Consider the following 20,713-nt stretch of genomic DNA (forward strand, 5'->3'; position numbering starts at 1 on the left):
GAGACAATTTCCTTGTGTGTACTACATACTTGGCAAAAAAAAGATGATTCTGATTCTGATATTATTCTCAACAGGATGAGTTGGATGATACTGCCCATGTTTGGAACAGCCATCTCATCAGGCCCTCAAAGAACATAAATGTCCCCAGTGGTCGGCCCAATGTGATGTATTCTTTACCTGAACTTTATGGCACAAGGGACTTCCTCTCCACAGTTGACAATGAACAAGTTCAACTTTGCAAAAGCCAGTGTGTCTTCCGTTTAACTATGCCTTGTGATCCGGATGTATTTGTATTGTGTGCTTCCTTAATGGCCCAGTCTGGTCTGATGCCACCAAAAGAGCCGTATCAGGCTGTAAACTTGTACTTGCAGCTCAGAGAGGCCCTTACTGCAAATCTAAATTAGAAGCATGATGTTTTCAGGGGTCAGAGACATTAACCTTTGGTGAAAGCATTTTTGTTTCCGTATACCAGTCATACTGGAATTATATTACATTAAAATTTAAACATGAATTACTCAAAGCAATAACCATATATTTTTTGGTGTGTGTTTGGGTGAAACCATTTTATGGGTCCTCAACTGGTTCGAAGTAACATTTAATGAAGGCTGAATCCGACGACCATTGCCATTTCTTCAACCCTTTGTTCATCATTTCTTTTATCACTTCACTTTAAATGGATTATTGGGATACATTTGAGGACGAATAATATATAGCAATCACAATTTAAATCATTTTTTGTCTGCTGTTTTTGTTACTGTATAAGGAAAGCATTTTTGATCAATATGAAATGTTCATTTGTCAAATCATTCTGGTGTCAATAAATATACTGTCTTGGTTGCTGATTTTAACCACAAATACTTAACCAATGTGGATCTGAATAGTATTCCTGCACCCCAGTACACAATCACTTGCCTGTAAATGATAACATAATTGTCACTCTTCAATTTCGTCAGCAGGTGGTGTCTTGTGTTTAAAAAAAAACATGAATTATTTGGAACAAATTTTATTAACATTGACAAATTCGTATGAACAGCAATCACAAACATATAAATGGAATACAATATCAAGTACAAAAATAATTGCTTTTGTTTGAACAGTGCAAATATTTGCAACATTACATGACATATCAACTTCAAACCTTTAGGTCAAACTGAAAGTGGCACCATATCCGAAACCATTAGGAGAATAAGTGATATGGAAAATGGAATGAATGAATAATAACCATGAAATCAATTGTAGACACAAATGGAAAATACAACTGTAGACTGCCCTACGCAAGGTTGACCATGACAGATGTTTTACATCTCAAAGTACAAATAATGAAATGCTCCTAAACTGATGTGTGTGCATGTGTGTGTAGACATAAGAGGGTCAATCAATCAATTGCGCACTTTCTCCCACCATGTTGGTGACAGATGAATGAGCTTCACTGCATTCATCCAAATGAGATGTTGGAGTATTTTCTTTTGTGCCAATGTAAAATCTTAACAGTTTCAATTTGTTTTTTTCATAGAGTCTGCCAATTGTTTCATCTAAAGCAATGTGGTTTCTTTTGAAATCACAGACCTCAAAAGTAAAGTCTTCAACAGGTCCTTTGGTTGAGCTTCCATCTGGGAAAAATAGCCCTTTTCCCAGCTCCAAAATTTGAGCGACAGTTTTTTCCAGGATGGCATACCTTGTTCCTCCACCTTTGCTTGTCCTCACTTGATGGTAATCGTTGCCATACAAATGGAGCCACCCAATTTCTATCTTCCTTTGAGTATTTTCTGCAGAAACATTGTTATGTCTTGCCATCCCATCAACATGGTTTTGGAGTACTCCCGAAGTCTCACCCAGTACACCTTTTTTCCTTGATCTTATTTTGCCTCTTAATTTTTGGAGGAGCAGTTCATTATCACCACTGGACATTTTCTGATGACAAAAGCAAAGGACAGCTATTCGATCACCATAAGAAGTGATATATTTGCCCATTTGCTCATCGGTCATCATAGCAATTACTGCCATGTCAACCTGCAAAGATAAATTGTGAGAATAAATACTTGACATGTTTATTTAATTATCAATAACTTTTAATAAATTTAACATATTCACATGAGTGATGGGAAACTACAGTCATCATTATTTGTATTCAGTATTACACGAGAATAGTACATTAGGTAGCGGCAGCCCAATTACTAACTGTAATATCGATTTTAAATTGTGTTAATAACCTCATTATTAAAATAGAATTAACAGTACAGGTAGAGTAGATAGAAATGTTAGCTTCACTTTCACTTCACCTCATTATTAAAATACAACTAACACTACAGGTAGAGTCGATAGAAATGTTAGCTTCACTTTCACTTTATTGACCTACTACCAATACTACTTCGAAAAAAAATGTCCATGTTTCTCTTGTTTTGCTAATTACATCAGACTGTGTAGCTGTATGCCCACCGTGTCGCTTTTCGTACGTGCAATGTCCACGTGAGGGACGTTTCTTGACTGCAAGAAGTGTTCCAAGTCTTCCTCCATGATGCGCCGAGTTGTTGCCTTCTCTCAATAAGCAGCGCGCGCGAGCGTCTACCTGAGCCAAGCTGACCCGGAAGTACAGGAACGCACATTTTTTAAAAAAAGATTGCGAGATCTCGCATTCTTTGCGAGAGAATGCAAAGTATTGCGAGAGAATGCAAAGTATTGCGAGGGAATGCAAAGTTTTGCGAGGGAATGCAAAGTTTTGTGAGAGAATGCAAAGTATTGCGAGGGAATGCAAAGTTTTGCAAGATCTCGCAAAGTTTTTTTTGTTCTTTTTTTCTTCGATGTTCCCTTAGGGGCTCCATATTTTTCCAATGTATTGAATAAACTACATTACTTTGTTTTTCATTTGACAGCCTATCTTTTGGATGCACTCATTTTTGCCTTCAAGTGTTTATCGGTTTGAAATAAGTAGGAATTTTGTGTTGCGAAAGGACTCTGTAGTTTTTCAGAAAGCCCTGCAATGTAAGGTAATGCTACTCCTCTCCTTTTAGTATCTTCAGAATTTTGGGTTTAATTCCCTATCCTTTTCTTTTGACATTTATTATGATTACTCTCCGTCTGGTCCTTGACAACCTCTGCTGACGTAATCACACAGCGACACTGATCTCGTGATCAACCATTTCTCCACATAATATTCATAGTTATACATAACATTTTAAGCGCCTTTCAAAGCTCTAAAGGCCACTTTACAGTCACGGGATGAGAACGTTTTTTAGTGCGAGTGAACAGAGGCAACCATTCGCGCCAGCGTTCACTCTACCCGGAATGAATGGACGAAACGGATTGCATTGGAAGCCAAAGAAAAATTACCCATGTTAACGCATCAGCTGGACTCACATGCGCCTTATTTGACAACACGACACAAATAACACCTTCATCGATTCAAGCCTGTATTTGGAAAGCTGGACTCACATGCGCCTTATTTTACAACACGACACAAATAACACCTTCATCGATTCAAGCCTGTATTTGGAAAACCAAATAACCATCATCCGACAAGAACGAACACCATGAGCAAAGAAAGACGCTCGCCCTGCAACACTCTAAAGAGGGATTTTCTGGCACATTCCCTCGCTTAAGGCCATACTACCCTGAGAACGCCTGATCTTGTCCGATCTCGGAAGCTAAGCAGGGTTGGGCCTGTTTAGTACTTGGATGGGAGACCGCCTGGGAATACCAGGTGCTGTAAGCGTTTTTTTTTTTGCAACCACCCCAAACTCTGTGGGCCGAGAAATGGTCTCTCCCGTTCGCGATCCGATTTCACTTTTCATTTCACGATCACCCCCGACGCGATTTTAAACGGCTTCCCACACGTTGATTTTACTCTTGAGTCGCTGCGTGTAACGATATGGCTTTCCGGCAGAAGGAGCTGTCCGCATGGGGGACCATCATGACAGTACTCGTACGCGAAGCAGAACTGGGCTTCTGCGTGCTGGACAGCTTATTTTACTCCCCTTTCAAACCATCTATTTTCCTTTCGCTACAATTTTAACCTTATTGTCGTCAAATGAGCGGTAGAAAGCTTTGAGGTGCATATGTACTGCAGATTGAGGCCCAGTCGTATTATCCCAGCGGTGTTGATAAAGTATTTGGTTTTTGAGAATGTGTTTAGTCTCCCCAATGTTTTGCTCTTTATAATTTTCATTTTTCTAATGTATTGAATAAACTACATTACTTTGTTTTTCATTTGACAGCCTATCTTTTGGATGAACTCATTTTTATCTTCAAGTGTTTATCGGTTTGAAATAAGTAGGAATTTTGTGTTGCCAAAGGACTCTGTAGTTTTTCAGAAAGCCCTGCAATGTAAGGTAATGCTACTCCTCTCCTTTTAGTATCTTCAGAATTTTGGGTTTAATTCCCTATCCTTTTCTTTTGACATTTATTATGATTACTCTCCGTCTGGTCCTTGACAACCTCTGCTGACGTAATCACACAGCGACACTGATCTCGTGATCAACCATTTCTCCACATAATATTCATAGTTATACATAACATTTTAAGCGCCTTTCAAAGCTCTAAAGGCCACTTTACAGTCACGGGATAAGAAGGTTTTTTTAGTGCGAGTGAACAGAGGCAACCATTCGCGCCAGCGTTCACTCTACCCGGAATGAATGGACGAAACGGATTGCATTGGAAGTCAAAAAAAAGTTACCCACGTTAACGCATCAGCTGGACTCACATGCGCCTTATTTGACAACACAACACAAATAACACCTTCATCGATTCAAGCCTGTATTTGGAAAACCAAATAACCATCTTCCGACAAGAACGAACACCTTGAGCAAAGAAAGACGCTCTCCCTGCAACTCTATAAAGAGGGATTTTCTGGGACATTGCCTCGCTTACGGCCACACTACCCTGAGAACGCCCGATCTTGTCTGATCTTGGAAGCTAAGCAGGGTCGGGCCTGGTTAGTACTTGGATGGGAGACCGCCTGGGAATATCAGGTGCTGTAAGCTTTTTTTTTGCAGCCACCTCAAACTCTGTGGGCCGATAAATGGTCTCTCCCGTTTGCGATCCGATTCCACTTTTCATTTCATGATCACCCCCGACGCGATTTTAAACGGCTTCCCACACGTTGATTTTACTCTTGAGTCGCTGCGTGTAACGATATGGCTTTCCGGCAGAGGAAGCTGTCCGCATGGGGGACCGTCATGACAGTACTCGTACGCGAAGCAGAACTGGGCTTCTGCGTGCTGGACAGCTTATTTTACTCCCCTTTCAAACCATCTATTTTCCTTTCGCTACAATTTTAACCTTATTGTCGTCAAATGAGCGGTAGAAAGCTTTGAGGTGCATATGTACTGCAGATTGAGGCCCAGTCGTATTATCCCAGCGGTGTTGATAAAGTATTTGGTTTTTGAGAATGTGTTTAGTCTCCCCAATGTTTTGCTCTTTATAATTTTCATTTTTCTAATGTATTGAATAAACTACATTACTTTGTTTTTCATTTGACAGCCTATCTTTTGGATGAACTCATTTTTATCTTCAAGTGTTTATCGGTTTGAAATAAGTAGGAATTTTGTGTTGCCAAAGGACTCTGTAGTTTTTCAGAAAGCCCTGCAATGTAAGGTAATGCTACTCCTCTCCTTTTAGTATCTTCAGAATTTTGGGTTTAATTCCCTATCCTTTTCTTTTGACATTTATTATGATTACTCTCCGTCTGGTCCTTGACAACCTCTGCTGACGTAATCACACAGCGACACTGATCTCGTGATCAACCATTTCTCCACATAATATTCATAGTTATACATAACATTTTAAGCGCCTTTCAAAGCTCTAAAGGCCACTTTACAGTCACGGGATAAGAAGGTTTTTTTAGTGCGAGTGAACAGAGGCAACCATTCGCGCCAGCGTTCACTCTACCCGGAATGAATGGACGAAACGGATTGCATTGGAAGTCAAAAAAAAGTTACCCACGTTAACGCATCAGCTGGACTCACATGCGCCTTATTTGACAACACAACACAAATAACACCTTCATCGATTCAAGCCTGTATTTGGAAAACCAAATAACCATCTTCCGACAAGAACGAACACCTTGAGCAAAGAAAGACGCTCTCCCTGCAACTCTATAAAGAGGGATTTTCTGGGACATTGCCTCGCTTACGGCCACACTACCCTGAGAACGCCCGATCTTGTCTGATCTTGGAAGCTAAGCAGGGTCGGGCCTGGTTAGTACTTGGATGGGAGACCGCCTGGGAATATCAGGTGCTGTAAGCTTTTTTTTTGCAGCCACCTCAAACTCTGTGGGCCGATAAATGGTCTCTCCCGTTTGCGATCCGATTCCACTTTTCATTTCATGATCACCCCCGACGCGATTTTAAACGGCTTCCCACACGTTGATTTTACTCTTGAGTCGCTGCGTGTAACGATATGGCTTTCCGGCAGAGGAAGCTGTCCGCATGGGGGACCGTCATGACAGTACTCGTACGCGAAGCAGAACTGGGCTTCTGCGTGCTGGACAGCTTCTTTTACTCCCCTTTCAAACCATCTATTTTCCTTTCGCTACAATTTTAACCTCATTGTCGTCAAATGAGTGGTAGATAGCTTTGAGGTGCATATGTACTGCAGATTGAGGCCCAGTCGTATTATCCCAGCGGTGTTGATAAAGTATTTTGTTTTTGAGAATTTGTTTAGTCTCCCCAATGTTTTGCTCTTTATAATTTTCATTTTTTCCAATGTATTGAATAAATTACATTACTTTGTTTTTCATTTGACAGCCTATCTTTTGGATGTACTCATTTTTGCCTTCAAGTGTTTATCGGTTTGAAATAAGTAGGAATTTTGTGTTGCCAAAGGACTCTGTAGTTTTTCAGAAAGCCCTGCAATGTAAGGTAATGCTACTCCTCTCCTTCTAGTATCTTCAGAATTTTGGGTTTAATTCCCTATCCTTTTGTTTTGACATTTATGATGATTACTCTCCGTCTGGTCCTTTACGCCCTCTGCTGACGTAATCACACAGCGACACTGATCTCGTGATCAACCATTTCACCACATAATATTCATAGTTATACATAACATTTTAAGCGCCTTTCAAAGCTCTAAACGCCACTTTACAGTCACGGGATAAGAACGTTTTTTTGTGCGAGTGAACAGAGGCAACCATTCGCGCCAGCGTTCACTCTACCCGGAATGAATGGACGAAACGGATTGCATCGGAAGTCAAAGAAAAGTTACCCACGTTAACGCATCAGCTGGACTCACATGCGCCTTATTTGACAACACGACACAAATAACACCTTCATCGATTCAAGCCTGTATTTGGAAAACCAAATAACCATCATCCGACAAGAACGAACATCATGAGCAAAGAAAGACGCTCTCCCTGCAACACTATAAAGAGGTATTTTCTGGCACATTCCCTCGCTTACGGCCATACTACCCTGAGAACACCCGATCTCGTCCGATCTCGGAAGTTAAGCAGGTTTGGGCCTGGTTAGTACTTGGATGGGAGACCGCCTGGGAATACCAGGTGCTGTAAGCTTTTTTTTTTTTTTTTTGCAGCCACTCCAAACACTGTGAGCCGAGAAATGGTCTCTCCCGTTCGCGATCCGATTTCACTTTTCATTTCACGATCACCCCCGACGCGATTTTAAACGGCTTCCCACACGTTGATTTTACTCTTGAGTCGCTGCGTGTAACGATATGGCTTTCCGGCAGAGGGAGCTGTCCGCATGGGGGACCATCATGACAGTACTCGTACGCGAAGCAGAACTGGGCTTCTGCGTGCCGGACAGCTCCTTTTACTCCCCTTTCAAACCATCTATTTTCCTTTCGCTACAATTTTAACCTCATTGTTGTCAAATGAGCGGTAGATAGCTTTGAGGTGCATATGTACTGCAGATTGAGGCCCAGTAGTATTATCCCAGCGGTGTTGATAAAGTATTTTGTTTTTGAGAATGTGTTTAGTCTCCCCAATGTTTTGCTCTTTATAATTTTCATTTTTCCAATGTATTCAATAAACTACATTACTTTGTTTTTCATTTGCCAGCCTAACTTTTGGATGCACTCATTTTTGCCTTCAAGTGTTTATCGGTTTGAAATAAGTAGGAATTTTGTGTTGCCAAAGGACTCTAGTTTTTCAGAAAGCCCTGCAATGTAAGGTAATGCTACTCCTCTCCTTTTAGTATCTTCAGAATTTTGGGTTTAATTCCCTATCCTTTTCTTTTGACATTTATTATGATTACTCTCCGCCTGATCCTTGACGCCCTCTGCGGACGTAATCACACAGCGACACTGATCTTGTGATCAACCATTTCACCACATAATATTCATAGTTATACATAACATATTAAGCGCCTTTCAAAGCTCTAAAGGCCACCTTACACTCACGGGATAAGAACGTTTTTTGGTGCGAGTGAACAGAGGCAACCATTCGCGCCAGCGTTCACTCTACCCGGAATGAATGGACGAAACGGATCGCATTGGAAGTCAAAGAAAAGTTACCCACGTTAACGCATCAGCTGGACTCACATGCACCTTATTTGACAACACGACACAAATAACACCTTCATCGATTCAAGCCTGTATTTGGAAAACCAAATAACCATCATCCAACAAGAACGAACACCATGAGCAAAGAAAGACGCTCTCCCTGCAACACTATAAAGAGGGATTTTCTGGCACATTCCCTCACTTACGGCCATACAACCCTGATAACGCCCGATCTTGTCCGTGTAACCGGCCTCAGGCCTAGGGGATACCTGGGTCAGTCCAAAGACGTCACAGGCAGGTAGCACTGTGAACGACGAGGAAAAGACGACACAAGACAACCGTGTTAATCAGCTTCACACAACGGCATTTATGACCATTTACTCATCAAAACATCAATTCAGCAAGTTCAATATCAGAATACATTCATGTGTAGATCTATACATTAAACATCTATACATTGTATATATCCTCCACATTCGCACATGCTTATGCACGTCTGCCCGCTCGTGTGTGTTGTACTGGGAACTACAATTGACATCCAAAAATCCATATTCATCAAAGCCACAAAATATTCATCAAAGCCACAAAACAAGATTTCATATATAGCATCGCCCAATAAGTCCCCAATTACATCTTGAGAATGTTTAACACTTATTATTCTGAATACCTGTGAACGACGAGGAAAAGACGACACGAGACCACCGTGTTAATCAGCTTCACACAACGGCATTTATGACAACTGCGCATGCGTGAGCTGAGCCTACATCGCCTTCCTCTGTTCCATTCACAGGCGCGTAGCGCCCTCTCCTGACTTGGGAGTCTAATCGACTAACATACAGTAACGGAGGTCGTTTCTAACCCCCTATACTCTCCCCTGTTTTAAAAGATGTCCCCCGACATCTTGACTATACCAACAAGTAGTCAAGTACCAGTAGAAGCACAGTCATCTGTCTGGTCTCCGTAGGGTGGTGTCAATCACATTCAAATGCAACTACATTCAAGTCCATACCGTCGGGGTAGGGTAGCAATAGGGTTCAGGTCGCACTAGATAATGAGTCATGGGGTAAGGCATGCAAGTATACAACACATTTGCCCCAGGTCTCCAGGCCTGGTATGATGGATGACCCAAGTGTTCATATGTGAATATCTCTCTGGGTCTTAGAGTACGAGTAGACCTTCGTGGCGGCGATTCCATTCCACTTTGTGACGCGGTGTCCGATTCCACCAACTCCGCCGGCGCTCCTGCATGCGGACTTTTACACTTGGTTTTCTTTTGCTACTTTGTATTTTTTCCATTCAGATCATTTTGATGTTTTACATTTTGTTACTGCTGACCTTTAGTTTAATACAATTTGTCAAACAACCTCCTGCTCCCTCCTGCCTGCTTTTTGGGATCCAAACCCGCCATCACCACCTCGCAAATCGTGACAGAATGAATCGGCCAACCATCGGATGCCGCAGGTACATCGGACTCGTCTCATTTCCACCCTGTGCCTGGCAATGCTACGTCCACCTTAGTGCAAGCATCGTCGCGTTTGAATTGCATCACTCGACGAGCCGCAACGTCCACATAAAAGTCCGGCCGAGACCTCCTTCCAGGTGGCCGTCCAGGGTGACACTGGGTGACTGGCATTGCACGCCCACGTCCAGCCACGCTGTCGTCGTGCATGACGAATTGAGTCTCATCCACGACGAGCCGTGCAACGTCCGCGTCAACGTCAGTCCGAGACCCCACTCACCGCTGGATCCCGGAGCGGCTCTGGACTGGTCTCGTTCCCCCGGAGCCGGGCAGTTCACGCCCACGTCGGCGTCCGGCCGAGACCTGTTCCCATACGGCCGTACGGGGTGCCATTCTGCGCCTGGCAGTTCGGCGTCCACGCAGAGCCATGCGCCGTCGCGTGAACGTGAGGGATCGCACTCACGCTCACGACGATCCGTGCCGCGTCTTCGTCCACCCCAGGCCGAGTCCCGTCCCCATCAGGCCGCCGCCCGTCGTATGCTGGAGAGGCAGCGGTTGCCCTCTCCACCGACCGTTCCCTGGCGAGTGGACCTTTTGGGAGACTGTTGGGACTTCTGGAAGCAGCCCCTTGAAGGGGGGGTACTGTCATGATCTGGTTTGCGACCAACGGGGGGCGCTGTCGGCCCCGCCTGCACCTGCACAGGTGCTGGTCGTCCCGATCAGATTGGCGACCAGCGGGTAGCGACGTCAGCCCTGCCGGCAGCCTCGCAGGTGCTGGTCGTTATAATCATTGACACTTAAAAGGACACCTGGCACGATCATCCGGTGCCGATTCATTGTTTGTTTGCTGCTTGGTTGCTGCATGCATCGTGTACGTGTTTGTTTAACCTTGGCGGACTTTTACTTTTGGTCTTCTTTTGCTACTTTGTATTTTTTTCGATTCAGATGATTTTGATGTTTTACATTTGGTTCCTGCTGACTTTATTTTAATACAATTTGTCAAACAACCTCCTGCTCCCTCCTGCCTGCTTTTTGGGATCCGAACCCGCCATCACCACCTCGCAAACCATGACAGCTGAAGTGCAATGCCTTGAACACCACGGTCATAGTATTTCTTCCTTTTTTTCAGAGCTCTTTTGACTGTTCTCGGAGGCAATTCTGTAAGCATCTTGCATTCAACAGGCCCACTTACGTGCATATTCCTGTCGGCTTTTTACTTCTTCGTCAGCTGTCAGACCAAAAACTAAGTCGATGGGCAACCGGGGAGACCTTCCATAAAGGAAGAAGAACGGTGAATAGCCAGTGGACTCATGTCTTGTACAGTTGTACGCATGAATTACATGAGGCAAATAGTCTTTCCACTCAGCTTTCCTTTCTTCTTGGAGAGTGCGTAGCATCTGTAACAGTGTTCTATTCAGACGTTCTACAGGGTTGCTCTGCGGATGGTATGGGGTGGTTCGGGAATGTGCAATGCCAGACAACTGTTGAAGCCGCTGGAATAGACTGTTTTCAAATTCCCGACCTTGATCATGATGTAGTCTCTCTGGATAAGAGAACCGTGGAATAAAATCACTAAAGATTTTCTCAGCAGCAACCTTGCCTGACTTATTCTTAGTCGGGTAGGCTTGTGCGAAATGAGTAAAGTGGTCTACTAGGACTAGAATATACTCATAGCCTCCTTTACTTGGCTCCAGATGGAAATAATCAATAGAAATGAGCTCAAATGGGGCACTAGTAGTGATGTTGCCCATGGGTGCTTTTTCCGGAATGGTGGGTCGTTTCTGTTTAATGCAGGAACACTGGCGAATTACGTAGTTTTCTATTTCGTGCTGCATGAATGGCCAATAGAACATCTGCCTTGCAAGGTTGATCACCTTGTCAGCTCCAACATGACCCATGTCATCATGCAGGTGTTTAAGCACCGTCGACTTCAGTTTACTAGGGAGAACGAGCTGTTTCCATTTCCCCGCCTGTCTGTATAAAATTCCCTTGTCCAGTTTCAGTCTATTCCATTCGTGTACTAGTCTCCTTGCCTCTGGTCCCATTTATCTTTTATCTTTGTCATTGGGGTTCCATCCCCTCCTCTTCAGTGTCATTACCTCAGAGATTGACGCATCCTCTTCCTGAGCAGCTCTGATATCATCTGGAGTGATAACGGGGACTGTCACCGGAAGAAAATCGTCACCATCAGAGGTGAGTTGCAACACAGCCATCCATGGCACATCCGCCTCAGCCACAGTCTTGTCCCCCTGCCATATGGTGGAAACCACGTCTGGGGGCAAAGTTTCAGTGTACTCCTCTGTGTGTCCCTCCAGCTTAACTGGATAACGCGACAGTGTGTCGGCATCAGCATTCGCCTTGCCTGGCCTGTACTTTATTGTGAAGTGGAAATCCGCCAATTCACCCACCCAGCGATGTCCGGCAGCATTGAGTTTGGCCGTGCTTAGGACGTACGCGAGGGGGTTATTGTCCGTGTACACAGTGAATGAGGGTGCATAGTAGAGATAATCTCGAAATTTGTCGCAGATTGCCCACTTCAACGCCAGAAACTCAAGCTTGCCAGAATGGAGATGATAATTTTTCTCTGAAGGTGAGAGTGTTCTAGATCCATAAGCAACAACGCGAAGTTTATCTCCCTGCTGCTGATAAAGCACAGCCCCCAGACCTTCATTGGATGCGTCCGTATTTAACACAAAGGGCAGATTAAAGTCTGGGTAGGCTAAAACAGGTGGACCGGTCAATACATCTACCAGGCGGGAGACCACAGCACTGTGTTCGGGGCCACACTGAACAGGGTTACCAGAGGGAAGCTGGCCTAACTTGGTGACTTTCCTTTGGCGTGCAGCGGTGTTGTGAACTGGCCTCTTGTCTGGCTGAGTGGCCCCCTCTACCAGTTTAAACAGCAGCCGTGCAATCCTGGCAAAGTCCTGTACGAAGGATCTATAGTACCCCAAGAACCCCAATAGAGCTCTGACTTCCCCTACATTGCGTGGTTCTCTCTCTTTTAACTGCAAAACGGCTTCCAGGTCTTTAGGGTCTATGCAGACACCATCACTTGACACGAGACGACCCAAGTACCTCACTTGTCGTCTGAACAGTTCACATTTATTCGGACGTAGCTTTATGCCATGCTCCCGCAGCCGGTTAAGCACTTTCCTCAGGTCCTCTACGTGTTCATGAAATGATTTTGAAAAGCAGAGCACGTCATCCAGATAAGGAGAGCAGCATTCGTCCCTCAGGCCATCAAGAACGTCCTCCATACATCTTTGAAAGGCTGCTGGCGCATTAGTTAGGCCAAATGGGAGGCGGAGCCACTCGTACAGCCCCCAAGGGGTGCTGAAAGCCGTTAGATGCCTGGAACTGTCATCAACAAAGCCCTGGTGGTAAGCACTGCCTTGGTCAAGTATTGAGAACCAAGAGTAGCCCCTCAGGTTATCTAGCAGATCTTGAATGCGTGGGAGTGGATGACGATCAGGGACAGTTTTGCGATTTAGCTCCCTAAAGTCAACGCACAGGCACAAGCTTTCATCTTTTTTTCTAACACAGACGACAGGAGATGAGTATGCTGAAGTGGATTTTCTTATCAACCATGGTGAAGTAGGTTTTGCACATAGTCTTTGACCTCTTGATAAAGGGGTTTTGGAATGGCATTGTAACACATTTGCACCAGCGTGTTGTCAGCGAGTTGGATATTGAGTTGCAGGTTTGGAATGCAACCTATATCAGCATCACCTCTTGCAAAGACATCTGACTCTTCATACAACATGTCTCTGGCAATCCCCTGTTCTTCCTCTTTAAGATGTGACAAGTCAACCGGAGGATGCCACTTGTCTGTGGTCAGAGCCGAGCAGATTTGAACGGTGGGACTGTATAGCGGCTTTGGATTGTCGGAGCACTCCTTAAAGGGCATGACCCCAGTAACTTCCTCAATTGAGCCGAGAACAGTTCTCTGTGGAAGACGAATGTCATGTTTACTAACATTCTGAATGGGAATTTTTACCATATTTGTCAGCCCACTGGGTACATGTACTAACGAGGAGAACGGCTCTAGCCCCTCAGGGCAGCTGTTCCCTATACTGGGCTCAAATAGCATTGTTCCCCCCTTGGCCCATGCTCTGACTCTGCACTTCACCTCCCATACCTTGCCCGCAGGAATAACGAGTCCCTTCTTACCAACACACACAGGGTACTGGAGGAATGTCTCATCAGGGCCCAATTTCTGAAGCACGGAAATCAAGGTCTCTACTGTGCGTTCACTGACACTCATGGCTTCTTTCAGTATGGCTCCAATGTCCATCTGTTCATTATTCTCTTTGATCATTTCTGCAATCACATTGCTTCCTAAGAGAGGACAGTTCACACAACTCGTACTGATTAGTATGGGCACTTGTATGTCAGCATGTCCATGGCTTCCACTCCGTATCTGCAACCCCACATTTACCCATCCATCAAAGGGAACCGCTGTGCCATTCGCTGCAGATACCTCAAACGGTTGGTCCGGAAATAGGGATGAAAGTGGCTGAACGGTTACGTTGGGCAATGCTTCCTCTACCCACGCCCTACTCACCACCGTCACTTGAGACCCTGAGTCAAGCAGCATTTGGAGTGGGACCCCATTGAGTGCACATGAGACCATACATCGCTTGCCAAATAGTTGTGCTACATGTTTTTTTTTATGTTGACTGACACTGCGTCGTCAGACTTATGGATGTTACTGGTTCAACCAAGTTGATTTGTACTGGAGGCTTATCATTGGCATTGATCACTGGAAGCCACACTCCAGTGACCTTTCCCCGTTTCCCGGTGCCTTTCTTCGCAGACAGCCCACAGCTCTATGTCCTTCCTGACCACAAATGAAACAGTGAGGGCAGCTCTTAATGTTCTTCCGCACACAGGCCTGACACCTGCCCCTAGACCAGGGGTGTCAAACTCATTTCGCATCGCGGGCCACATACGGCCTAGGGAGATGTCAAGTTGGCCGGACCATTAAAATTATACCATACTCTGCTGAAAATAGCAAAAAGATCATGTCTTTCCTTTGTTTTGGTGTAAAGAAGCACAAGAACATTAGGAAAATATTGACATTTAATGAACTATCATTTTACAAAACATTTCATGAAACACCTCATCTTTCCTTAGACAAATGTGCAATTTACTTTTATCATTCACAAATATGCATTGCAATTGATCCCAATGATTATACAAAGGCACAAAACTTTAATTTGTACTGAAAAATATAGTAATGCACTTTAAGATTAAATGAGACTTTTAAAGAAAGGGATTTTTTAAACCACTGACACATACGCATATAAAATCTAAATGTAATCCCTGCGTACACCTTACAAACTAAGGGGAGTGATTCTAAATTTGTAACGAAGAAAGTGTTCACGTGTCCTGTAAATCTGTAAACTTCATACATGAAACATACATACACATACAATACATACTGAAAATATATGGAGTTGTATGAACAGTAAAATTCCATCACAGAACTTTTGTTTTGAAGCTGCTGACTAACATTAAAGTGTGGTATGGCAGGCTGTGGGTAATGTTGCTGTCGCTGAGAAGTTTGTCAAACTGACGATGGTTCAGACCTCTGGAAATTTACAGTGCGAACAACCACCTCCATGACGTGGTCCATTTTCAGCGACTTGCAACACAATGCCTCCTGGTGCAAAATACAGTGAAATATCCAGAAACGATCTCCTCCATTAAGGGCTTGTACTTTCTCTTTGAACTTTGTCACGACACCTGCTTTCTTTCCGACCATGGATGACGCCCCGTCTGTAGCCAGGCTGACAGCGCGGGACCAGTTCACTCCAACTCTGTCCAATACAGCAACGACAGAGCCGAAAATGTCCTCGGCTGTTGTGGTGTCCATCATTAGCACCAACTCAAGAAACTCTTCAGTAACAGTCAATGTCTCATCAACTCCTCGAATAAATAAGGTCTGTTGGGCCACGTCTGTGATGTCAGTGCTCTCGTCAATTGCCACGGATAATGCAATAAATCCTCTCTGCTATAGTATTCCTCGTCAGGCTAATATTGGCAAAAGCTTGTCGCTTCTCGGAACATACAAGTTCAGCCGCCTTCATCATGCATCGTTTAACAAACTCACCGTCGAAATAGGGCCTCAATGCTAATGCTATTCCACTAGCAATTAGGTAGCTGGCTTTTACCGCTGCTTCACTGACTTCTCGGCTCCGGATGAAAGTTGACTGCTGTTTCCTCAGACCCGCCAGCAATTCGTTAATCTCTTCTCTTCTCTTCTCAGTTGTCCTTGCAACCCGTCATATTTTTTCGCTGTGATGAGTCTCGTAGTGGCGTCGAATATTATATTCCTTCAATACCGAAACTTGTTGCAAACACACCAAGCACAAAGGTTTTCCGTGCATCTCTGTAAATAAATAGGACGTGGTCCATTTTTCTTTGAAAATTCTACACTCCTTATCTACTTTTCTTCGTTTGGATAACGACATTTTGGCTAATGAGGGTGTAGCGGAGAGGTAGAGACCAAGATATTAACAACTTCGTAACAAGCAGCAGATGGCGCATTGACACCGTCGGCTGTTTTCAGTCTATCACAGTGATGCGGCGTGTCTTCTACTCTGATGGAAAGAGTGCGCCCCTTAGCGGATAATGCATGAATTGCAGTGAATCAAAAAATATTAATTCCATGTCTTTTATGCATTTTTCCACTTTCAAATTATCCTGCGGGCCTGATTGAACCTCTTCGGGGGCCGGTTCCGGCCCGCGGGCCGTATGTTTGACACCCCTGCCCTAGACTCATTCGTTGGTGTCTGGGGTCGCGTCGAGGATCGAGTCAGGGACGGACATGGATCTACCTGAGGCGCCGATTCTGTAGGTTTAACAACTTGGGCAAAGTGTTTGGTCAGTGCGGTCACTTGTGCAGCCAGCTCGAGAATGGCAGCACGGTTAGCCTGTAATTCAGAGTCAACTTTGGTCTGGTTAATCTGGTCAGTTTGATTAGTTTGAGCAGCATGGACATTCACAGATCGATTTTTAGTCACAGTACTGAGGCGTTTCACCCTCTCAGCCTCTTCACTTGTGGACTTGCTAAGTTGTTCTAACAGAACATCATCACGAACCTGTAAATCTGTAAGGAATGGTTTGAGATCTGAGATGATAATTCTTCTCATTTAACCCTTGATAGAGTTTGTGCAGAAATGTACCTTGGACAAGTTTTTGATCGTAACCAAAATCTGCACCTGATTGTTGTGACTCAAACAAAATTCTTTGCTTCAAACCCATCAGTCTATATAAAAATTGCTGTGAGGACTCACTGTCTCGCTGCTGAGCGGTAGTGAGTTCGTTGAAGAGCTCAGAGCTGCTCTTATCTCTGATATGTGATCGTAAAATTGTTTTTAACTGTGACATGTAAGACCCTCTGTATCACTTAGCATGTCTCGGAATGTTCCAGGTTTAGTTATCTTCGACACAGTGCGGATAACCTCAGACTCGTTAAACCCGTCTTGGTGTCCCTCATCCATTTGTCTACACAGGCTACGGTATGACAGTTCAGACCCGGTGTCAGAAATCTGACCACCATAAATTTTGAACTCCCTCCGTGGAAACAGAGCAGCTACATCCGTGTACTTCACCACCATACCGGAGGATAAGCCGGCATGTTCAGGAGGAGCACCACCTGAACTGTTGGCGATGATTCTGAATGGCGATGGAGTGGTGACGTTCCTGCCCGGTGTGTGGATGTCTCTCGGTGGAAGAGATGTGACCTCAACTTCTCCTCTCAGGTCAGCTCCTTCCCCAGTAGGTTCCTCCGGGGCATCTAGGAGCTCGCTGATCATGTCATCGAGGTGAAGGCGTTGAGACATGCCTTCATCTTCTATGTGTCTTAATTTGTCACCTCTGACGTAGTCAATAATCACATCAAACAGTTCTGGTTCACTAAGGGCCGCAAGCTCCTCAGTATCACTCTCATCCACTGCGCTGGCAACAGTTAGTAGCTGATTGACATTCAATGCTTATAGTCTCTTTTGGATCTTGAAAATCAATACCCGTCGTGGAGTTGTGGGAGCCATTGTTAGCCCCTGAAGCCTCCACTCTCTGGAGAACGGACAGCACTACAGTCTTCCCTGAAGCTTTAGGCACAGGTTCTCTTCGTAGCAGCTCCCAATCTGCCCACTAGCGGCACGGATCCCGGACGAGCCCCCAATTGTAACCGGCCTCAGGCCGAGGGGATACCTGGTAGCACTGTGAACGATGAGGAAAAGACGACACGAGACAACCGTGTTAATCAGCTTCACACAACGGCATTTCTGACCATTTACTCATCAAAACATCAATTCAGCAAGTTCAATATCAGAATACATTCATGTGTAGATCTATACATTCAACATCTATACATTGTACATATCCTCCACATTCGCACATGCTTATGCACGTCTGCCCACTCGTGTGTGTTGTACTGGGAACTACAATTGACATCCAAAAATCCAAATTCATCAAAGCCACAAAATATTCATCAAAGCCACAAAACAAGATTTCATATATTGCATCGCCCAATAAGTCCCCAATTACTTTAACATCTTGAGAATGTCTAACACTTATTATTTTGAATACCTGTGAACGACGAGGAAAAGACGACACGAGACAACCGTGTTAATCAGCTTCACACAACGGCATTTATGACAACTGCGCATGCGTGAGCTGAGTCTACATCGCCTTCCTCTGTTCCATTCACAGGCGCGCAGCGCCCTCTCCTGACTTGGTAGTCTAATCAACTAACATACAGTAACGGAGGTTGTTTCTAACCCCCCTATCTTGGAAGCTAAGCAGGGTCAGGCCTGGTTAGTACTTGGATGGGAGACCGCCTGCGAATACCAGGTGCTGTAAGCTTTTTTTTTTTTTTGCAGCCACCCCAAACACTGTGGGCCGAGAAATGGTCTCTCCCGTTCGCGATCCGATTTCACTTTTCATTTCACGATCACCCCGACGCGATTTTAAACGGCTTCCCACACGTTGATTTTACTCTTTAGTCGCTGCGATATGGCTTTCTGGCAGAGGGAGCTGTCCGCATGGGGTACCGTCATGACAGTACTCGTACGCGAAGCAGAACTGGGCTTCTGCGTTCCGGACAGCTTCTTTTACTCCCCTTTCAAACCATCTATTTTCCTTTCGCTACAATTTTAACCTCATTGTCGTCAAATGAGCGCTAGATAGCTTTAAGGTGCATAGGTACTGCAGATTGAGGCCCAGTAGTATTATCCCAGCGGTGTTGATAAAGTATTTTTTTTTTTTAGAATTTGTTTAGTCTCCCCAATGTTTTGCTCTTTATAATTTTCATTTTTCCAATGTATTGAATAAACTACATTACTTTGTTTTTCATTTGACAGCCTATCTTTTGGATGCACTCATTTTTGCCTTCAAGTGTTTATCGGTTTGAAATAAGTAGGAATTTTGTGTTGCCAAAGGACTCTGTAGTTTTTCAGAAAGCCCTGCAATGTAAGGTAATGCTATTCCTCTCCTTTTAGTATCTTTAGAATTTTGGGTTTAATTCCCTATCCTTTTCTTTTGACATTTGTTAAATGACCACTGAGGGCAACCACAGTTTGTGAGTGCTCTTCTGACATGTTTTGACTCCTTTTCTCTACTTTCAACGCTGGTTGGTATTAGCCCGATGCTGGATGGTTCTGATTGATAGAGTGTTTATGCACATTAGTAAACATTTTACGTTATTTCATGTTTAGATTAAGTAAACATATGTTTTTTCATGTTTAGCTTAGTATATATTATGAATTGTGCACGTTTAATTTCAGTCTAATTTAGTTAAATAAAACTATCAGTCTTATTAGTTCAATAGCCGTTGGAAGGAAAAGGCAGCGGCTCCAACTTCAATCTGAGACCCGCCCAACACTGAGTTGTTCGTAACCGATTGGACGGGAAAGGTCGACTTGTTCGCAACTGATTGGACAACAGATCGCCACTCTGTATGTTTAAAAACTTGTCAGAGCGGGAGCTCGGTCGCTTTTGCTCTTTTGCTCTTTTTTGCTCTTTTGCTCTTTCTCTTTGTTCTCTGTGCTCATGTCTTCGTCCCACCGAGACGAGAAGTGCTTTCTCTGTCTCGTTAGAATAAAGTAGTTTTTTGTTCACCATCTATTGTACTTGCTGATATTTTTATCAAGTGAACTCCAGACAATGCGCGAACCAGGAAAGACAAACGAAGTTTTAACCGGACATTAATTGGTGCCAAGAAACCCGTGCCAGTCAACCTGCCTTAGCGTGAGGACTACACCTGGGCGACCCAATCAAGGCGAGACGGGAACTAAAGAAGCTCCTGGTGGTTGACCCGTTTTATGATTTTTGACGGGAGACACGCTTTGAGGGGCGCGTCGAACCTGCTCTTTGATTGGCGGCGACCTACGGAAGAAACGAAGATTTTTTTCGTTCTTCACTGAAGCCTGCTCGTACAATCCTCCGCGCGAGAGACGGAAAGAATCACTCCTTTCTGGTGGCGTTGTGGCTCCTCGCGTTCTGGCTGAAGGACTACACGGCAGCATTCAAAAGTTCACTAAGTAAGTAGCGCGCTAGCTAGCAGCCATTGTTTGAATGCATTGTGAGACCTCTCCCGGCCAGAGACGGTCCTATTCCACTTGACTCACGTACGAACCGGTGTGAAGCGATTTTCGTTAGGCAAGGTGGCCAAATGAGAATACGTATGCCGGCGGAGGAGTGCATATTAATGTGCACGAAATATCCACACGCCGAATTGTGAATCGGAAGTTTTCCAGCGAAAGAATATTGTTCACAAGGTGGTGATAG

General features: G+C 44.3%; 1 non-coding gene and 3 pseudogenes across 1 annotated transcript; all 4 read left to right on the top strand.

The window, feature by feature from the left end:
* Positions 1-3,590: 3,590 nt before the first annotated feature.
* LOC148881191 (5S ribosomal RNA) lies at positions 3,591-3,709 on the top strand (annotated as a pseudogene).
* A 1,148-nt stretch (positions 3,710-4,857) lies between these two features.
* LOC148881192 (5S ribosomal RNA) lies at positions 4,858-4,976 on the top strand (annotated as a pseudogene).
* Positions 4,977-6,121: 1,145 nt separating this feature from the next.
* LOC148881193 (5S ribosomal RNA) lies at positions 6,122-6,240 on the top strand (annotated as a pseudogene).
* A 1,145-nt stretch (positions 6,241-7,385) lies between these two features.
* Positions 7,386-7,504, top strand: LOC148881194 (5S ribosomal RNA). Its single transcript, XR_016114133.1, has one exon. It is a non-coding gene; the product is annotated as a 5S ribosomal RNA (ribosomal RNA).
* Positions 7,505-20,713: the final 13,209 nt, after the last annotated feature.

Source organism: Hippocampus bargibanti, unplaced genomic scaffold (assembly GCF_051943395.1).
Source record: "Hippocampus bargibanti isolate YZ-2025 unplaced genomic scaffold, ASM5194339v1 Contig00117, whole genome shotgun sequence".
Taxonomy (NCBI): Eukaryota; Metazoa; Chordata; class Actinopteri; order Syngnathiformes; family Syngnathidae; genus Hippocampus; species Hippocampus bargibanti.